The following is a 19,045-nucleotide window of genomic DNA, read 5'->3' on the forward strand; positions in this document are numbered from 1 at the left end:
AGCGCAGACTGAATCAATAACCCAGGTGGCAGGAACCCTATCCCACATGATGTACTGCGAGAGGATTTCACATGATTAATCAGCAAATTTGTTCGGGATCGATCGAAGGGGCTAAGTGGGGATATTGGCACAGCGTTCCCCGTGTTGCTGATCTGAGACCAGTGGGATTGTTTTATGTCATCTTGTTCCGTCATGAAGATTTGGGAGCTTGGAAAACTGATCAGAGACCTTCATTTCTGTTGCAATGTAGTTTGGTGATAGGCCTAGTCCTTATTTTTTTTTAAATTATTAGTGTCCAGCTTTTATATCCTGTATAAGGCATAACGATTACATAATAATAATAATAATAATAATAATAATAATAATAATAATAATAATAATAATAATAATCAAACATGCAGCTATTAAAATATCACAAACACTGTATTGTATTTTACCATATGAAATGTTATACAAAGTTACCAAAAATAATTAAACTGTTTGACATAAAAATTGAAATCATATATTATTATTATTATTATTATTATTATTATTATTATTATTATTATTATTATTATTATTATTATTGTTATTGTTGTTGTTGTTGTTGTTGTTGTTGTTGTATGTATGTTGAAAGATTATTATTTGTATTATTATTATTGAAAAGCTACAATTATTGTTGTTGAATTGTATTGAATGATTTTATTTGTATTTCTATTTTTATACAACCCCCACCACAATAATATGCATAAATGTAATAACAAATTATGTATTTTTATTGTTGTTGTTGTTGTTGTTGTTGTTGTTGTTGTTGTTTTGTGTTGTTGAGTTTTACTGAAAGATTTGTATTTATTAATTTGTAATAATTTCTGATTAATTGTGTAATTTATTGTTAATTATGAATGGTGAAATACACTCAAACTTTGCACCCATAATAAGCAAACCTCAACCCAAAGCTATTCACGCAAGCACGCAGCTATTGAAATACCAAATTTATATTTCCTTCGTTATCTCATCTATATACCTTCACACCTGAAAAATCACCAATATTTCAGAATAATTACCATATTGAAGACTGTCGCGACTGACTTCTCTCAGAATAATAACCTTCAGGCATTCAGGAAAGAAATGTGCGCTCATGTCATTACATCAATATATAGTTCTATCATGTGTAATTGACGGCTTGGGTTCAAACTGTGTGCTGCATCCCGCGTCTGGATAAACTATTTCTTCACTCTCATGTTTCCTTGGCATCCCAATGTTGGCCTACCTAAATCTCTTCGAGGTTGTTGTAAAACAAAGTCACTGTCCTCTCAAGATAGGAGTGCTTTTTATTTTTAATCTAGCTTGTAGATGAGAGAATAGCCTGCAGAGGGTTTTTCCAGAAGTGCTGGGTTCATTTAAGAACGTCTTTTTCCTGCTTATTTTTCATCTAGTGGCTAAGTCCTTATCATTGTTTTTCAAAATCAATAGCTCAAAATGAGTCACAAGGCTTGTGAATTAGAGGCCCAGCAGCAACAGAAAGCATGAAACAAGCACAAGTGCAGTGTAAACTGGCATCAAAAGCGCGCAGAGTTTTATGCCTGCAATTATTGCACTCCAAGCAAGTGTACACAACAACATCAAGTGGCGCGGAGCTTTTAATGGTGATCTCAGCCAGAGTAGACAAAATTGACATGGCCTTTTTATGTGTCGTCTGAGATTTGGAGCAGCGATTACATTGGGCTCATGTCCAAACAAGATGTCAACCGAGGCTGAAGGGACTAAGCCTGCAATTTTAGAATGATAGTGGTTTTAGTGATATGAGCATTCATTTATCTGACCATAGTGATGATGGCAAAAGGAAGAGGATTGGAAAATGATTTCCATGAATGAATGAATAAATGTCTGTGTGTGTTTATATTTAAAGGTGCCCTAGAATGAAAAATGTAAATAACCTTGCCATAGTGAAATAATAAGAGTTTAGTACATGGACATCACATATTGTACCAAACACTATTACCTCCTACTTCATATGTAAATCTCGTGCATGAGAAACACCATGGAAAAATAAGGGATTCTCAACATAACGCAACATGTGATGCAATCGCTGGGGATCTTTAATATGTACGCCCCCAACATCTGTCCAAACATGTTCATTGTCAGGCGGAACTGACGGAGCCGAATCATCGGGACTGGAGGTAAACAAAGACACAAGAGGATAGCGAAAACAGCAGCTCTTATGGACACAAATATCATGTTCCAGGCTGTGCAGGAGATGTGAGGACTTTTCATACCCTTCCCACAGATAAAAAATGTCAACAGTCATGGTTGATGTTTATCATAATCGTATAACACAACAATTTAATTCAAAATCGTTAGTTTGCTCGGCCTATTTCAAGCAAGCTTCGCTCAGCGTCTTAAACTGGATAAAGGGGCAATTGCAATTATATTCCTGCAAGCAGTAAGTAGTGATCCACTTATTGTCTTTTTAAACAACTAACTAACTGTCACATGTATGTCTGTTGCCACCGTCTTCCCTCGTTAGTTTAGTCCAGTCCAGCTGTTTTTAGTTAATTATCATCTGTGTCACCTTTCCCCCTCGTTATGTCTATCATCTGTGTGTATTTAGTTTTTTCAGTTTCTCTTGGTCCGTCGACATCTTTATACCCATCTCTATATACATCTATGTATATCAGTGTGAGTATTTTATGTAAGAGTTGTATATTGAAGTCCTGTTGCAAGTTCTTCTTCGCCTTCGTGAGTTGTTATCAACACTGGTTTGTGACAGATCGACAGACCAACAAAAGTATGTTTAGTGTTTGTAGGAGTTTATTTTCCCCCCGTTTTCGTGTTCAGTGTTTTGTTTTCCGTTTTCACCCCTGCACGCACCATGACCCTTCCAGCAGTCAAACTCATGTGCCTTGAGTAGGGAGAAAGCTCCCTCGAGAGACATTTAGAACTGTATCAGGCCATCAGACCACCTTCTCAGACTACTGCCTGTGCCAGTTCCCGTTTGTGGGTCTCAATGCTGTCACACCGGCACAGTCCGGGGAGGGTCCTCGAGGAAGCTTTTCATTGTATGTGGAGTGGGTGCTGGCATCCTGCAACTGACCTGCATCCTGCAATTTCCTGTGCCCCCCCTCATCTATTTTTTAACCCTATCCATCCTCCCTCTCCTACCACCTCTCCAAACTGCCACCATCAACCAAAGTCCTGTCATCTGTGTTCTTCAGTCTCCTCTTCAGCCATCAGCCACTCCTACAATCCAGTCATCGCTTCCTCGCATCAGTCCCTCAGCTTCACCTCAGCCTCTTCTCAGTGGCGTGGCTACCCCTTGGACCCGCTGGGAGTCATCGGTCGCTGGATATCTGAAGCCTGTGGCTCCACAACCTCTGAGTGCTCCGCTCCACCTCGACCTGTCACCCTGGCCCCTGTGCCTTCACTCCTTCCTCCCTTGGATCCAGCTAGGACCATTGACCATTCGGCATTGCAGGGTTCCCTTGGTACGTTGGCTCCACCTGGGTCAGACATCGCCATGTCTCTGCTGCGGACTTGTGAGCAGTTTGCTGCTCTCCTTCCCTCCACCCCTTCAGCTTTGACAAGCTTCGCCTTCCCTCAGGCTTCGTCTCCGCCCTCGATCGTTCCCGCTCCACCTCTGTTTTCCGGATACCTGCTTCCACCTCAGGGGGTCGTCGTTGAGGCTCCATCGCGGCTGCCGAGGTCTTCGGTCTTGCTCCACCCCATCGGCCCTCAGTCTACACTGTGGGCGTCACCTCCATCGTCATCGCCCTTGGCTGGGGCCTGGATCTCCATCTGGATGTCCCTGTTCAAGGCCATCCCATGGCTCCTCCCACCTTCCAATCCTCCTTGGACTGTTTTGAACTTTCTGTGTTTTTTCAGGTCCTGTTTCCACGCCCTCCTCCGGAGCCCCCACCCTCCCTCCTCAGATGTTCCCGTTATTCGGAGGGGGCGTATTGTCACCTGTATGTCTGTTGCCACCGTCATCCCTCGTTAGTTTAGTCCAGTCCAGCTGTGTTTCATTAATTATCATCTGTGTCACCTGTCCCCCTCGTTATGTCTATCATGAGTGTGTGTATTTAGTTCCTCAGTTTCACTGTGTTCTGGTCCGTCGACGTTTATATACCCATCTCTATATACGTCTATGTATACCAGTGTGTGAGTATTCTATGTAAAAGTTGTATATTAAAGTCCTGCTCCAAGTTCTTCTTCACCTTTGTGAGTTGTTATCAACACTGGTTTGTGACAATAAATAAATAAATTGCATCTCTGTGTTTTGATTAAATGACTGTTCTTTTTCTGATTTTCTTTCATGTGACTCTTTCCTCTTTGGACCACAGAAGTAAACTTTATTTAAAGAATATCTGATCTGACCCATACAAACTTTTGCTATATTTTAGGTTGATTAAATAAATGCTAATTTAAATCAGTTAATGTATAGGTTTGACTTATGATGCAGAGTGCTGATGTTCATGTATATATACGAACATTAGCACTCTGCATCATAAGTTAAATCTATACATTGACTGGTTTAAATTAGCTGTTTTTTAATCAACCTAAAATATAGCAAATGTTTGTAAGGGTCAGATCAGGTAGAAAGGGCCTATTAAGATGCACATTTTACACCTTTTACAGTGTGGGAAGCATTTCCATTAGGATAGGCACAAACTCACAGAACATATTTTATGGAGAAAATGATATTCACTGTGGAAAGCTTTGTCATTAACCTTGGATGACAAATTTATGCATTTTCTAAATTACCTTTGTAATTAATGACCACTCACAAAGCTACTAAACTGATGGAGAAACAAGGGCTTAAAATAAATACAGAAGCATCGTGGCGTCCAAGATGTGTGGTCCATGTTCATTTAAATATGTCAACTCTGCAGCTAAATAAACAGATAAGAAGATGAAAGTGAAATATTTATTATAATTAACAGCTTTTCAATTTCAATAGGCTATGGATTTTCTGTCTTTACAGCCTGGTCTCACCCTTAATACGTAGGTATTAATACGTTACTTTCAAAGAGACTAAACGTACGTCTTAGTACGTTTGGAGAAGAGCTAAAATGTAAAATATAGACGTATTTGCAACATTTAAACGTAGTATTATTACATTTTTACAGCTAAAAAACGTGAAATATTTACGAATCCATCATGAAATCTTTTTTTTTAAGAATACAAAACTTTATTCTGGTAAAAACATTTTTTTTGTTTTGTTATATCATAATATCTATATAATTTCCCTTTGACCATTTTATTGATTAATCTACGATCCCTTAACACTACCCAAAACCTAAACCTACCAATTTAATACAGAATATAAAGAAAATAAAAGGTAAAACGTTGGAAAATGACGATTTTGGTAACAATATAGCATTAAAAAAAATATTTTGAACGGCTAATCCTACACTTACCCCTAAACCAACCCATTAGCATTTATTAAAACAACGTACTGTTATAAATCAAAGCATAACAGACAGACCAGTGTACTCACAATAATTTATTTATTGCAAAAATGCCAAAAGCGGTACCAAAAGTAGTTCAAATGAAGATGTGTTGCAGTCGCAGTCCTCTCTGGTGGTATATAACGTTAATAGTTTTGTATGAGGTACAGAGCAGAATGTTAGCAATTAATCAATGAAAATATTAATCCGGCTTCTCTCCGTGAAGTTGCGCGCTTCCCATTTCAAATACAAATCGACTGAAACACGACATGTCAAAATCTGTGACTAAGCAGGCGAGAGCCAATGAGCGTTCGATGCCACTGCCGTAAAACATGTCGTAACGCTTCATGAGGGCGCGTTTTTTAAATTTGAATTTACGAGCGCGAGATTTGATGTTTGCCGTCGCGCTACTGAGAGGAGATGAAGACTAATGGAGATGAAGATCACCGGGCTCAATTTTAGATTTGTTTCTCGCAATCATATGGATTCTAACGATTTGGATTACAGCAAACGAATAAAGTGTTGCGTTTTGTGAATTGATGTTGTGTTTTGGTGTATATTGTGATCGCCAGTTGCTGAATAGGAGAAAATGCATTTTCATGTCTGACAGCAAACGACAAGCTAAATACTACAAAATGGTTGGCAAGAATGTTATTCATCTGACGGTTTTAAAATTCAGTCTTCTTTTAACATTATCTAGTCACCCGAAATGAGTTTGTAGTGATGTCACGAGAGCAAAATGTTATTTTACATTTCTGTTATTTTATATTAGGTTGATTAACTTAGTAAAATGCATTTAATAAATGTGACTGAAAACATGTATTGATGTGACTATTGGATATAAAATAAACAATATTAATGCCACGATTTATGGGAGCCGGTGGCTGGCTGCTTACACTTTAACAGATACGTCGATAATTTACATTTTAGTGCTATTAATACGTCAATATTGTACATTTTAGTGCTGTTAATAAGTCAGTATTGTACGTTTTATTGTGTGTGAAAACGTTAGTAAATGTACGTGTAGTAGAATCACACTTTACGTAAAAATACTCACGTATTTTCATGAGATCACGTTGGTCTTTAGCTACTTTTTTTAAAAAAAAATTAATTTTTTTTTTAATTTTTTTTTTTTTTTACCACCAATACAATTAATATTAGGCCTAACCTCAATTTAAAAGCAGACTGGTTTAATTAAAAGTGTAAAAAAAAAAAAAAAAAAAAAAAAATACATACATACATACATACATACATACATAAATACATATTTGAGTTTCATGTAACTTAAAAATTTCCTTCTGTAACATTCAAAATAAAAATAAAATGTTTTCCATCTGATAATAATATAAGTACATATTTAAATAATTATTGTTTATATAATAATGTGCCTATCATATGCACGCGAAAAACCACGTACCATATGCACGCATAAACTCATTTTGGCGTATACATTCCACGAGACTGCACACTTATACTATTTATACGCTTTTTCGTGAGATCGGGCTCTCTAACCATAACCCAACAATCTACTAGTATTCTAATGAAAGTTAGTTAACAGGCTCCACTTTATATTGGATGGCCGTAAGTACTATGTACTTACATCAACAAATAAGTACAATCTACTTACTGTGTTGCAATTGTATTGCAGATCATCTTTGCTGATATTGAGGTGGGATACGGGTAGAGTTAGGGTCAGGTGTGGTGGTGTGGGTCAGTTTAAGGGTAGAGTTAGGGACAGGTGTGGTGGTGTGGGTCAGTTTAAGGGTAGGGTTAGGTGTCAGGGAAGTGCCAACTGGGGAATTACAAATGTAACTACAGAAATTAGTTACAGATGTAATTACATGCATTTTTTTTTTTTTAAATGTAAGTACAATGTAAAAACATATGTACACCATAAGTGCATTGTATCAAATGATTAATTAAAATGTTAGTACGTAGTACTTAAGGCCACCTAATTTAAAGTGGGTCCAGTTGACATTGGCAAATTAAACAGTTAGTCAACATTATAATTATTCAAATGTCTAAAGTCTATTGATATTGTAACTATAAAAACAATATATTCCACCCTCATATTCATTTAACAACACACTAGGTGTGACGTTCCAAACCGTCACAGCAAAAATTTGTCAGTCACAGATGATCCAAACTAACTCCAATCCAGAAGGGGGCGTTTGCGGTAATGCAATGCTGTTTTTCTAACTCCATAACAGGAAAAAGCAGAGGAAGAAGAGACAATCTATGAACCAGCTCAAAGCAAGACTTCAGGTGTCACATAAGGCCATGTCCACACTAATACGTTTTCATTTGAAAACGTATATTTTTCTCTGCGTTTTGGCCTCCTGTCCACACTGAGAAAGCGTTTTAAGTCAATAAAAAAGTATCATTTTGAAAACGCTTTCCAGAGCAGATAAATTTGAAAACGCCGTCTTCGCGTAGTAATGTGGACTGTGAAAACGGAGGCTTTTTAATACGATGACGCATTTTAAGCCATGTGATGCAGTCATATGACCAATTCAGCCAAGATGGTGAACTATATTGTACAGCAGTTGTTTTGTATGCTTTCTGTTTTGATAGCCTTGTTAAATATTAATGTCAGTTTGTACATACTGTTAAAAAACGTAGTGCCTTTTCTCGACATTGTCCGAAAATGAGTATATAAACGAGTATTGGAAATGACGCAAGTCGAAGCGTCTTGGATTTGCTCACGCGCAGTACGGGGATGTAAGCGTTTTCAGACGTTTCAGTGTAGATGAACACTTTTTGGAAAACGATTGAAAATTATAGTGTGGACGCGGAGTGTTTTTAGACAAAACTCTTTAAATTTATCTGGATTAGTGTAGACGTGGCCTAAGCCTATATACAGTACGTTAAGTTTCGATACATTTTTTGTGATGCGCTCAGCAAGCATCACGCAAAGGAAACCGGGATAGCAGAAATAGGAATCCTGATTTCCTTATTCCTTATTTTACAAAAGCACAAGTTTTTGTTTTTATTTTGAGCGTAGTGTACACAAAATAATAAGACCGTTTTGAATGATGTCTCTTATCTAAGTATTTAATGTTAAAATGGACATGTGAATGTGTAGAACCGTGACCTCAAACACAAGGTACGTATGGAACCGTGCCTTCTGTGTACTACTAAGCAGATAACACGCATACATCAACCTCTTCCTTTGGTAACCATAAACCGGCTTATCGAATCCCCCGGGAACTGGAAGACTCTTACTCAACATGCATGACAACCAAAGTCATTGAAGGATCAAGATAAAGGCAAGCTAGCAGGATTGGGATTAGATTTGAGGAAGCTTCCACGACAAGTGTTTAACAAGGTTGGGCTCAGCAGGATAGCGTGAGCCGCAAATAATTAGAACACTGGGGAACCGTGTTCTGCAGGGGTTTCAGCACAGACCTGATATGTGACAGACAATACAAGCCTTTGTCATCACCCATTGTTCATTCAGCTGTCAGCAGATGGTGTAAATCACAACATGTGGAGGTGTCCCATCTGTTGCTCGGGGCATGATCATTTGCCTTTTAAATGTCTAGAAGGGTTGAAAACATAATTGAGCAGTAATAAAGACAGTGAATGATACATGTATTTACCAAACCCTTCAAAAGCCATTGTGTTATGGAATCTTTTTTTTTTCTTTATCATAATATATACCAAGGAGATGTTTATTGATCCAAAAGTCTCACGTTTTACCTTTCATTTGTCTCTATATTGTACTATACGAGATGGGACACTTTCTGTATGTATTCAGTTTGTTTTGTGAGGTATTTATAAAGATATATTGTGCATGCTAGCTTATTATGTTAAAGCTATTTCATGAATTCTGACATTGTTCAGGTAACAAGTTAAAAACTTAAAAAGTTAAGTTGAGAATTTTGTGTGTGTGTGTGTGTGTGTATGTGTGTGTGTGTGTGTGTTAACACTGTCACCAAAGAAGTGTATTTTTGGTTGAAGGAAAGAGCCTTGTTCAGCTTCCCAAAGAACCCAGTTTTGTTTTCCTAGTGTTTTCCTGGCATTTTCGGTGACAAATGTTTTATAAGCAAGGCTTGTTGGATTTGCAGATCGTTGCAGGCGGTGAGTGAAACTGCATCAAATGTCTGTTTTGTTGGCTGTAAGTGTATACAATGTAAACAACACGGACGTATAGTGAATACAAAGTTATCCAGAATGTGATGCGGTGGCATTTGAAACTTTGTTTCAAAAAGTGGGTGAGGGCAGGGAGTCACGAGAAGCATGTTTAACGGGACGGTTTTAATAAACTAAAACACAATATTGTCAGTCTGAGATGCTTGTGTGCCTTGGAGGTCCAGTGGTAGAGCTTGTGTCCAGCGAGCGTGTCTGAGGTTTGGTTATGGGGTCAAATCCACCATTGTGTATAGTGTTTTTCCCCCTTTTTTCCTCACATGAATACCAAAGTAATCATCAGTGATTCTATATCAGGAGCAGGGTTTGTTTACATTTCATTTTGTGATTTAACTGGAATGAATAGTGAATCTATGATGTGATGACATTATACAGTACAGTTATCTGTCGTTTATAAATCCAATAAAAATAAAGCCATAACTATCAGTATAACAAGTTACCAAAGCAGCCGTCTGTTTTGCTAGTTCATTTTTCAGTAGTGTCTGTAATTATCAATGACAAATTTATTCAAATCAGTGATTGTTTTATTCCTGAATTAATCTGACTTTTGAACGAAGTGGATGAATAAACGATTGAAGTAGCTCTCTCATTAACACTGTGAATCGCTGCCACCTACTGGCGGTTTCAATGCTTAATTTCTTTCTTTTTTATAATCTACACTATGTTAGAATTTTATTCGATGATTATACACAAATTTTATAACGTTATGAGGTGTATACTCTCAACAAGGTTTTTTTTTTTTACTGATTTGAGGTATAAATATAGGGTAGAAAAGTCAGCAGAGGGAGAGGAGGAGCAGGTGATCAGGTAAAGAAGATGCCATTCAATCAATAAAATAAAATAGGGAAACGTATAGAAAACCGAGCCAGATCTCATGAAAATGCATATAAATAGTATGAGTGTGCAATCTCGTGGAGTGTATACGCCAAAACTCATTTTGGCGTGCATATGGTACACGGTTTTTCACTTGCATACACTGTAAAAAAATATATTTTGAAAAAAAGTTAGCTGGTTGCCTCAATATTAAGTTCATTGAAATAAAAAGAACATTTTTTGAGATTTGACAACCTTTATTAAAATATTATTAAAATATTTTGTAAGCATATTGGGTAATTGTGTGTTTTATTTCTGATGACTTATCTGATGATTTATCACATTTTTTATGTGGTTCAGATACAAAAATATTTTGAGTTTCTATTTATTAAACTAATTTCCTTGATTGTATCAACTTAAATTTTTAATTTCAATAAACTCAAAATTTTAAGGCAACCAGGTTACTTACTTTATTAAGTTAAACCAACAAAAACCACCACATTTTTTTACAGTGTATAGGTACTGTGTGTGTTAACCCCCTAATTTGCTAATTAATAATTAGTGGTTAAGTTATTTGGTCAGATTAAGGGATGTAGAATAAGATTGTGCAGAATGAGGCATTAATATGTGCATTATACTGTAAGTACTACTAATAAAAAAGCATCCTAGTAATGCATGCTAATAAGCAACTAGATTATAGTGAGAATTGGTCTAATTATGTGAATTTCAGATTAAAACAGAAAAACAAGAAATCAAATCACAGATACTACAGGGATTTTTCAGGGAAAAATCAAAACAATAGCTTAATTTTCATGAGAACAATGTCACAGTGTCTTTGTGTAAAATATACATACTGTACAACGCACCCAGTCCCAAATACAATTGCATATACACTCTAAAAACTAATACTATGATTTACTCAATTTTTTTGGTGAAACATTTTTACACTAAAAACATTGAGTAAATTTTAAAGCAGTGAAATCAATTATAGACACAATATGATCTGAGTAAATGTAAGTAAAAAAAATTAAGTAGATCTGAGTAACTGCATTTGTTACATTAACAAATTCAATTGAGTAGAAAAAAATGGGTAAAAAGCATTTTAAAAACCAATATTTATGACTAATATGAACTGTTTTTATTTATGAGTATTACTAACTTGTTTAGTATAACTTTAATTTCCTCTAAACCTTTGTAAAATACTCCACAGTCCACACAAACACACTTATACATGACATGGCCTTTAATGTTGACGAGTACAGCAATAACGTTACAGCATATATTACTGTTTTGACATGTAAAGAATAAGAGTTATTTTACAACATTTAAACTCATGTAACAAACATTTTAGAAGTAAAAATTAAACATTTAAAAGTAATTCAAGCGTAATCAACCGGTCTGTTATCCCATTTCCACCGTATCAGCGATGTTTCTCGAGCCTGAGATGGACTAACGTTAGCGGTCTGCGGGTGGACTTTGAACTCGAGACCGCTGTCCTGCGTTTCATTCATAGCTGAAAGATGCTGCGAGGCGCCAGACTCCATAACCTGACAATAAACAAACAGTGCCCAGTTTTAATAAGATTTTATCATCCAAATTCTTTATATTCATTATCTTTACGAATAAAGTTGTGTTTTGAGCAACACAGCAGGCGTTTCAAAGACCAACGCCACACGTTAACTTAAGGTGACTCACACTGTCCCTGTATGTTGTTTTGAATTAAATAAAATGCCTTTTAGCACAGTAATGATTATATAGATAAAACAAAACATACAAACCTGAATTTAACAGAGGAAATGCCCCAATTCTGCGACGCTGAGAAGAAGAAGAAACTACTCTGGTGACTGAGGAGAATTCAAATATCCGCACTTACTCAACCGTCGAGCTGTCGTCACGTCAGAGGGTGGGGAGGGGCGCATTGTTTTAATCGAGTAAACTTACTCAATTTCCTCAGTGTGTGTTAAATATTAATAATCTTGATTTTAATTAAGTAATATTTGTGGTTCTTGAAACAGATCGGTTTAATTCTCCATTCTCAAATATTTTGAAATAAATTTCGCAAATGTATTAAGTATATTTAAAATAAATAATTGGTTATTTGAATACTAAATTATTTTAGTGAAAAAAACTTAAATATAACTATAAATTTTAGACAAAATTAACTGTTGGATTTTTAGTCAATTATTTTGGTATGTTTAACTAAAACCATCAAGTAAATGATATTGAGAGATTTTATTAAGTTAATAAAGTTAATTATTACTGTGATATTTACTAAGCCACTGAATTATTTTTTAGAGTGTATATCACATTCAGAACTCTACTCCACTCAGCATCCAGGCTCTGGCTCAAGTCCCATTGACCCAGTCTGCACATCACAGCACAGCACAGAGATCTGAGTGCGGCAGTTGTCAAGCTAATTCTCTTTCTGAATTTCTCATGCACACTGCAATCTCAAAGCCAATCTCACAGTATGGCTGTAAGCTTTACATAATGTATATGATAATGAAAGGACATGAAAGTGCATTTCCTTAGCGGGAAGGCTGATAACAGGCCTCAAACGGATGCAAAGAATTTTAAACAAAGTGGGCAGGACTGCTGTTTTATGCTTTAATACTTCTGCTTCTGCTGTTTACCAATTGTGTTTGCGGTTTTTCCATGATGGTTTTAGTTTTTTATCAGTTTTGTTGTGCAATTGTTTACAGAACTGAACTGACAGGACCCAGACAAAATAACAACTACATCCATACACCCACACAGCTGAAACCTTGATTCCCATGACTCAATATCAGTTATGATTGATTGATTCATGACTTTTTACAGAATAAGACCTACACATTTGAAGAATGGAACCGGTAGAGGGAAAAATAGAAAAAAAAACAAGAAAAAAAAAAAAACACATAAATTCCTAGAAATTAAAAGCTCAAACACTGAAGCATTTTTGTTGTGCTTTTTTTGTCACTTTTTTTTTTTGTTGAAATAAACTTTTTGTCATGGTCAATAGTGGACCTAGATACATGAAATGCAATAAATTAAGTTTAATGAAGAAACCAGGAAATAATACAGACAATCAGAACAGAGAAAATAACCCAAATGTCTTGATGAAGATGATGGCGAAGCTTGGCAGGCATTAACTGCAGTGGGGTAAATAATTGGCAGCAGAGATGAAGGCAGAATGTCTGATGTATGATGCCTCTCAGACCGCAGCATGGTGTCTGCCAAGATCCGGCCCACATCTGGGACGACACTATTTTGCTGTCTGGGCTTGGAGCATGTTAAAACAATTGGGTAAATCCAGCTGAATACAGGTGAGAAAACAAAAGCATGACAGGAACAAACACTACGGTCAATGAGAGCAATCTGACAAAGACAACACACGGCCTGCATCTAAAAAGTGAAATATGCTGCCTTTGGAGGACTCATTCCAAGGTAGGAAGGCATTATGGCATGTACAAATTTAAAGTTAGCTTCACTTCCTGTCTCCTGAGAGACCTTCATTTCATGGATTTTTGAAGGCAGCACAGATGTTTCCTTTACTGCCTTTGATATCCCACAATCCTGCGCTTTTCATTCTGTGAAATGTAAAAAAGATGGCATTTGGTGGTCTGTTTCTGTGTAAATGTACTTTTTGGACCAATGTTTTAGACATTTTTATGAAATTTTAGCACAAAATTACTAACAATTAAATATGATAAGTTCTCACCAAAGCTCTATTTTGATGTACAGTAGATGATTAAACTGTTATGCTGCCTCAGAAATCAGTGCAAATGTCATTAAGAAAATACTTGAAAAGAGGAAATACAATGCCTAATAAGTGTTTTATAATTAATAAGTATTAATTGCCCAAAACAATTATTTTAGGAAAATGACGATAAGCATACGATTACATGATATTGCTTGTTTCTGCCTCTTCTTGGCATGTTTTGATCAGGAGATTCAATACTTTTTCAGAAGATCCATAAAAGCGCCCCCTACCGTGTAATAGTGGAAACGCGGAAATCTCCTTCAGTGGCGGGGAAAATTTTAACTTAAACCACTTTCATATAGAGATATCTTTGCATTCAATGTTTTATTAAAATGTTGACCAAGACATTCCGTTCCGTTTCCCAGCCTCCTCTAATAGTTTCATTGAGCAAAACCAAATCTCTCTCCCGCCTACTCTCTCACGCTCTCGGTTTATGGTCTATATCGGAGCTGCTTGTGCCAGCTAAAGGTCACCCGAATGCAATAGCAGAAGCCTGAATGCTGCCCTGGTGTTAGTAGTCCTCTGCCGAGCAATTATGGCAACTGAATTACCATGGCTTGCAAGGTTGTCTGGGATCATTACCAATTAACCTTTAGGGATGCCTGGCGCCCTGTTTGAGCATGTTTTGTCGGGGAAACAAAGGGGACAGGAAGGAAAACACTGGTCTAAATTATCCAGAGCTTGACAACACAAAATTACCAACTAATTACCCAGAAGCTCATGTCCTCTGCATTGCTTCTGCTGGCGTCATACAGGTCTGTTTCATTACCAAAGTAAAGCAAAGTAGAAACTTTTGTTGTTATTGTCTGTTCTGTGTTCAATAGAAGTCCACATCAATCGACGGTGCTCGTTGCACAAAAATAAATAAATTACGCTTGGGAAATCTTGGTAACACTTAACTTGAAGTCTTTATATATAATATATTGTATAAATAATGACTTGCAATGCATCTTATAATAGGGTAGGGTTTCGAGAACTGGTTCCATTTGGGAACCTCTTCCACATTTCCAAGAACCATGAATTCTATAAAACTTGTATTTTGATTCCACTCTGGATTGGCCCTCACTGGGTAAACTTTTTTTTCTTTTCTGGTATGACAGCGAAGCATGAGCCTTACAAGAACCAAATCAAAGTCTTTATACAAATTAAATATCCTGAACATGTTTGAACTGTCTTGGTGATTTGTTGATGAGACTACAAAGCTCCAATTCAGACTTACATTTAAGGACTAATTCAAAAGGATGGTAATCAACTTCTGTGGCAGGCGGACACTAAGGCTAGGGAGAGAATTGTGTCTGTCACTACCGGAAAGGGTCCTAGGTTAATAATTAGGTTAATAATTGTCTCATAAATTAGACCAGGTGAAGGAACTATTTTAAAGGGAGATAAATGTGAATGGTAAGCTGGGCCCTTTGGTTGTTCAGGAGCAGGCTGATGGTGATGTTAGGAGTGGATAAGACAAGCTAACTTGCCTTAGTGGCTTGCGTTAACCACTGCTGAAATCATCATCTCTGTGTCTTTTTGGTGCAGTTGTGCATTAGATGTGCTGTGGAAATCATCGACTGGTAGCTCCCTTCTCACACATACGTGATCCACTGATTTATAGTGAGAAGCAGAACCGCTTGCACATTGGACACATATACGTTTCTGGAAATAGCTATTATAAACAGCAACACTTGTCATCTGTCATTGATTTTTATTTTGTTCACTCACACTTACGTCATCATCATAAAATCTGTAAATATGCATCGTATTAACCAACCGATATTTTTGCTGTTGCACATTTTAGTTGCTCTGCTTACTATAGATTAATGCAATGTTAACAAATCAATGTTAGGTGGTCTCTGTTCAGTTAGGAAGCATACGTGATTGTGAATTAGTACAGTTTTGGTGCAAATGAAAGTGACATCTGGTGCACTGGAGAGGAAACAGCAAGACAATCCCCAAAAAGGGAATGTTTTTGCAGGTGGTCGCCGACAGACAATTATTCTCTCCTTATTCCTCCTGACTGATTTCCCCATTGAAAAAAAAAAAAATGCTGGTTGGGTATGGTTTGAACATTGTTTTGAAGCATGGCAGCTGGTTTATGCTGGTCATTAGTTGGTTATGAGCTGGTTTAAGCTAGCCAATTGTTGGTCAATAAACTAGCGCCAGCTCAAGACCAGCTTAAACCAGCATAAACCTGCTGCCATGATTCAAGACATACTACCTAACAGCATATACTGTTTATTTCAACAGGGTTGTCTTTGTGTTTTGTTGGGGTCATTGTCACTGTCTGTAGGCAGTCCTGCTCCTCCAGGATGGCACATCAATGCATGCCACATGCATCTGGTTTTGAGGACCACTGTCCTCAACACTAGAAATGGCAAATTGGCGCCCCGTTCTGTACAAAAATGAGAGCAGGTTCACTCTGAGCACATGCGACAGATGTGAACGAGTCTAGAGATGCCATGGGGAATGTTATGCTGTGTGCAGCATCATCCAGCATGACCAGTTTGGTGGTGGGTCAGTAATGATCTGGGAAGGAATATCCTTGGTCTGTCGCACAGACCTCCATGTGCTAGCCAATGGTTCCTTTACTGCTGTTAGGTACTGGGATGCAATCCCAAATGCCAGACCTTATGTTGGTGCAGTGGGCCCAAGGTTCCTCCTGGTGCATAATAATGCCTGGCCTCATGTGGCTGGAGTGTGTAGCCAGTTTTTAGATGACGAAAGCATTGATGCCATTGACTGGCCCTCACTTTCCCCAGACCTGAATCCAATTTGGAACCTCTGGGACATTAGCCGCTTTTCCACTGTCAGGACGGTGCAAGACAGGGCTTTCAACAGGCCGGGCCGGAATCGATGTTTTACCACAGTTTTACAATAATGAGTGATACATTGATCATAATTAATTAATTTGCGTCAAGATTGCACTTAGTAGTATTTACCGTTATTTCACAAAAGAAAGAGTACACTCATGCTTATTCAGTCGTGTCTGTTCTGTTTATTTGTAGTCACAGGACAGTATGTTTGCATCACATTCAGAAAGAAGAATCATTTCTATAGATTTTCCACCAAAAATATGACCTGAGGAGCTTTAGCACTCTCTCCAGTGACAGTCCTAATACAGTTAGGCCGTGTGTTCCATAGCGTTTTTCTTTTTTTCAGTTAAGACTCTTTGATTGTCATTATAAGGAATATCTGCAGAAGTTTTACTAATATCTCATTTCACAGTTTGTTTCTGTAAGATTCCATAAAAAAATGCAAATACAATTTAAATTTGCTCTGACACTGGTTTTAAATTATTTTCTTCTGTTATTATGCTGTTTTTTTTATTTATTTTTATCTGTTGATGTTGTACAAGAATGTGGCGGTTGGTCGGTGTTGCATTTGCCCCGCCCCTCCTCCACTGATTGGACGGCTGGGTGAAGAGTGACAGTGATGAGCGCTGCATTTTACTCAAAGTTGAACATTCTTCAACTCTTGGCCACCAGTAAAATACACTGAACGCTCATCGCTTGAACGTGAAATACTCGCTCAGCGCCTTATGCTCATGGCATTCTAAAAACGCTCTTACGAAAGCTTCCGTGAAGAAAAACAGTTCCAATCTGCTTTAAGCCTTTATCTATTGCTGCTAAATGTTAAACATGAATGCTGAAAGGGTTAGTTCACCCAAAAATGAAACCAAACCTATTATTTACTCACCCTCAAGTCATTATAGGTGTATATGACATTCTTCTTTCAGACAAATACAATCAGAGTTATATTTAAAAAGTCCAGGCTAACGTTAATCCCAGCAGTAGTTGTAGTTGTTTTTGAAGTCCATAAAAAATGCAGCTGTCCGTCAAATAAAGTGCTCCACGCGGCTCCGATGGGTTAATAGAGCCTTCTGATTCGAATCGATGCGTTTGTGTAAGAAAAATATCCTAATTTTAAAACTTTATAAAGGAAACCCGTCTTGAGGTCTTCCACTGTAGCCATGGCTGTTTAAGTATTTAACAGCCACAAGATGGCGCCAGCGTTAAGCATAGAAGTAGTACCGGTCAAGATAACTCTTAGTACCCGGATGAGCTGTTATCTGGAAATAACATACCACTGGAATGCGCGATTGACCAATCCGAATCAAGTATTTCACAGAGCCCTGTAATAATGTCTGATATAAACTGGTACATGAAATATTCCACGGCGCTAACATCCCCAGACTCTTTTGTCCACAACCACTCCTCAAGCCTGACCTGGCCTGCTTTGGACCAAGGTATTTAGCAGGCCAAACAAACACTAATGAGGCCCAGATCAAGCCCCAGAAGTGACAGTGGAAACGCGACTGGCCCTGGCACGCACTAGCATGACAACGAAAATGTGGCTATTATGTATCAGAGCATCCAGAGCCACCAAGCAGCACCACAGACTGACTGTTCACGAGCTCACTGATGCCCTGATCCAGGTCTGTAGGAGATCTCCCAGGGCACCATCAGCAATCTCATCAGAAGTATGCCCAGACGTTGTCATGAAGTGCATACAGGCATGTTGCGGACATACACAATACTGACTTGGATTATGAGATGCTGTGATGAACTTCATGTAAGTTGAATCAGCCTGCACCTCAGATTTTTTACTGTGTTGCTGATTTTGATTTCCTTTGACTGTTTGTGCTTAACAGCTTAAAACAGTTTTTAATATTTAATTGAACACCATTGAGATGTGTGATTTTAAGTGCCCCCTGAATTTTTTTGAGCAGCTAATCCTTGGAAAAAGTCTTAAAGCTACACTGTGAGATAATTTCCCCCATCTAGCGGTGAATAGGTATATGACCATCCAGTGAATAATAGTTTCTGTTCCTCTCAATTCTGATTTCTTTTTAACTGCTACGGTGGCTGATTTAGTCCAAGATTAACATGGCAATCCCCCTCTTCACATTCGAAACGGGGCC

The sequence above is a fragment of the Pseudorasbora parva genome, chromosome 4 (genome assembly GCF_024679245.1).
Source record: "Pseudorasbora parva isolate DD20220531a chromosome 4, ASM2467924v1, whole genome shotgun sequence".
Taxonomy (NCBI): domain Eukaryota; kingdom Metazoa; phylum Chordata; class Actinopteri; order Cypriniformes; family Gobionidae; genus Pseudorasbora; species Pseudorasbora parva.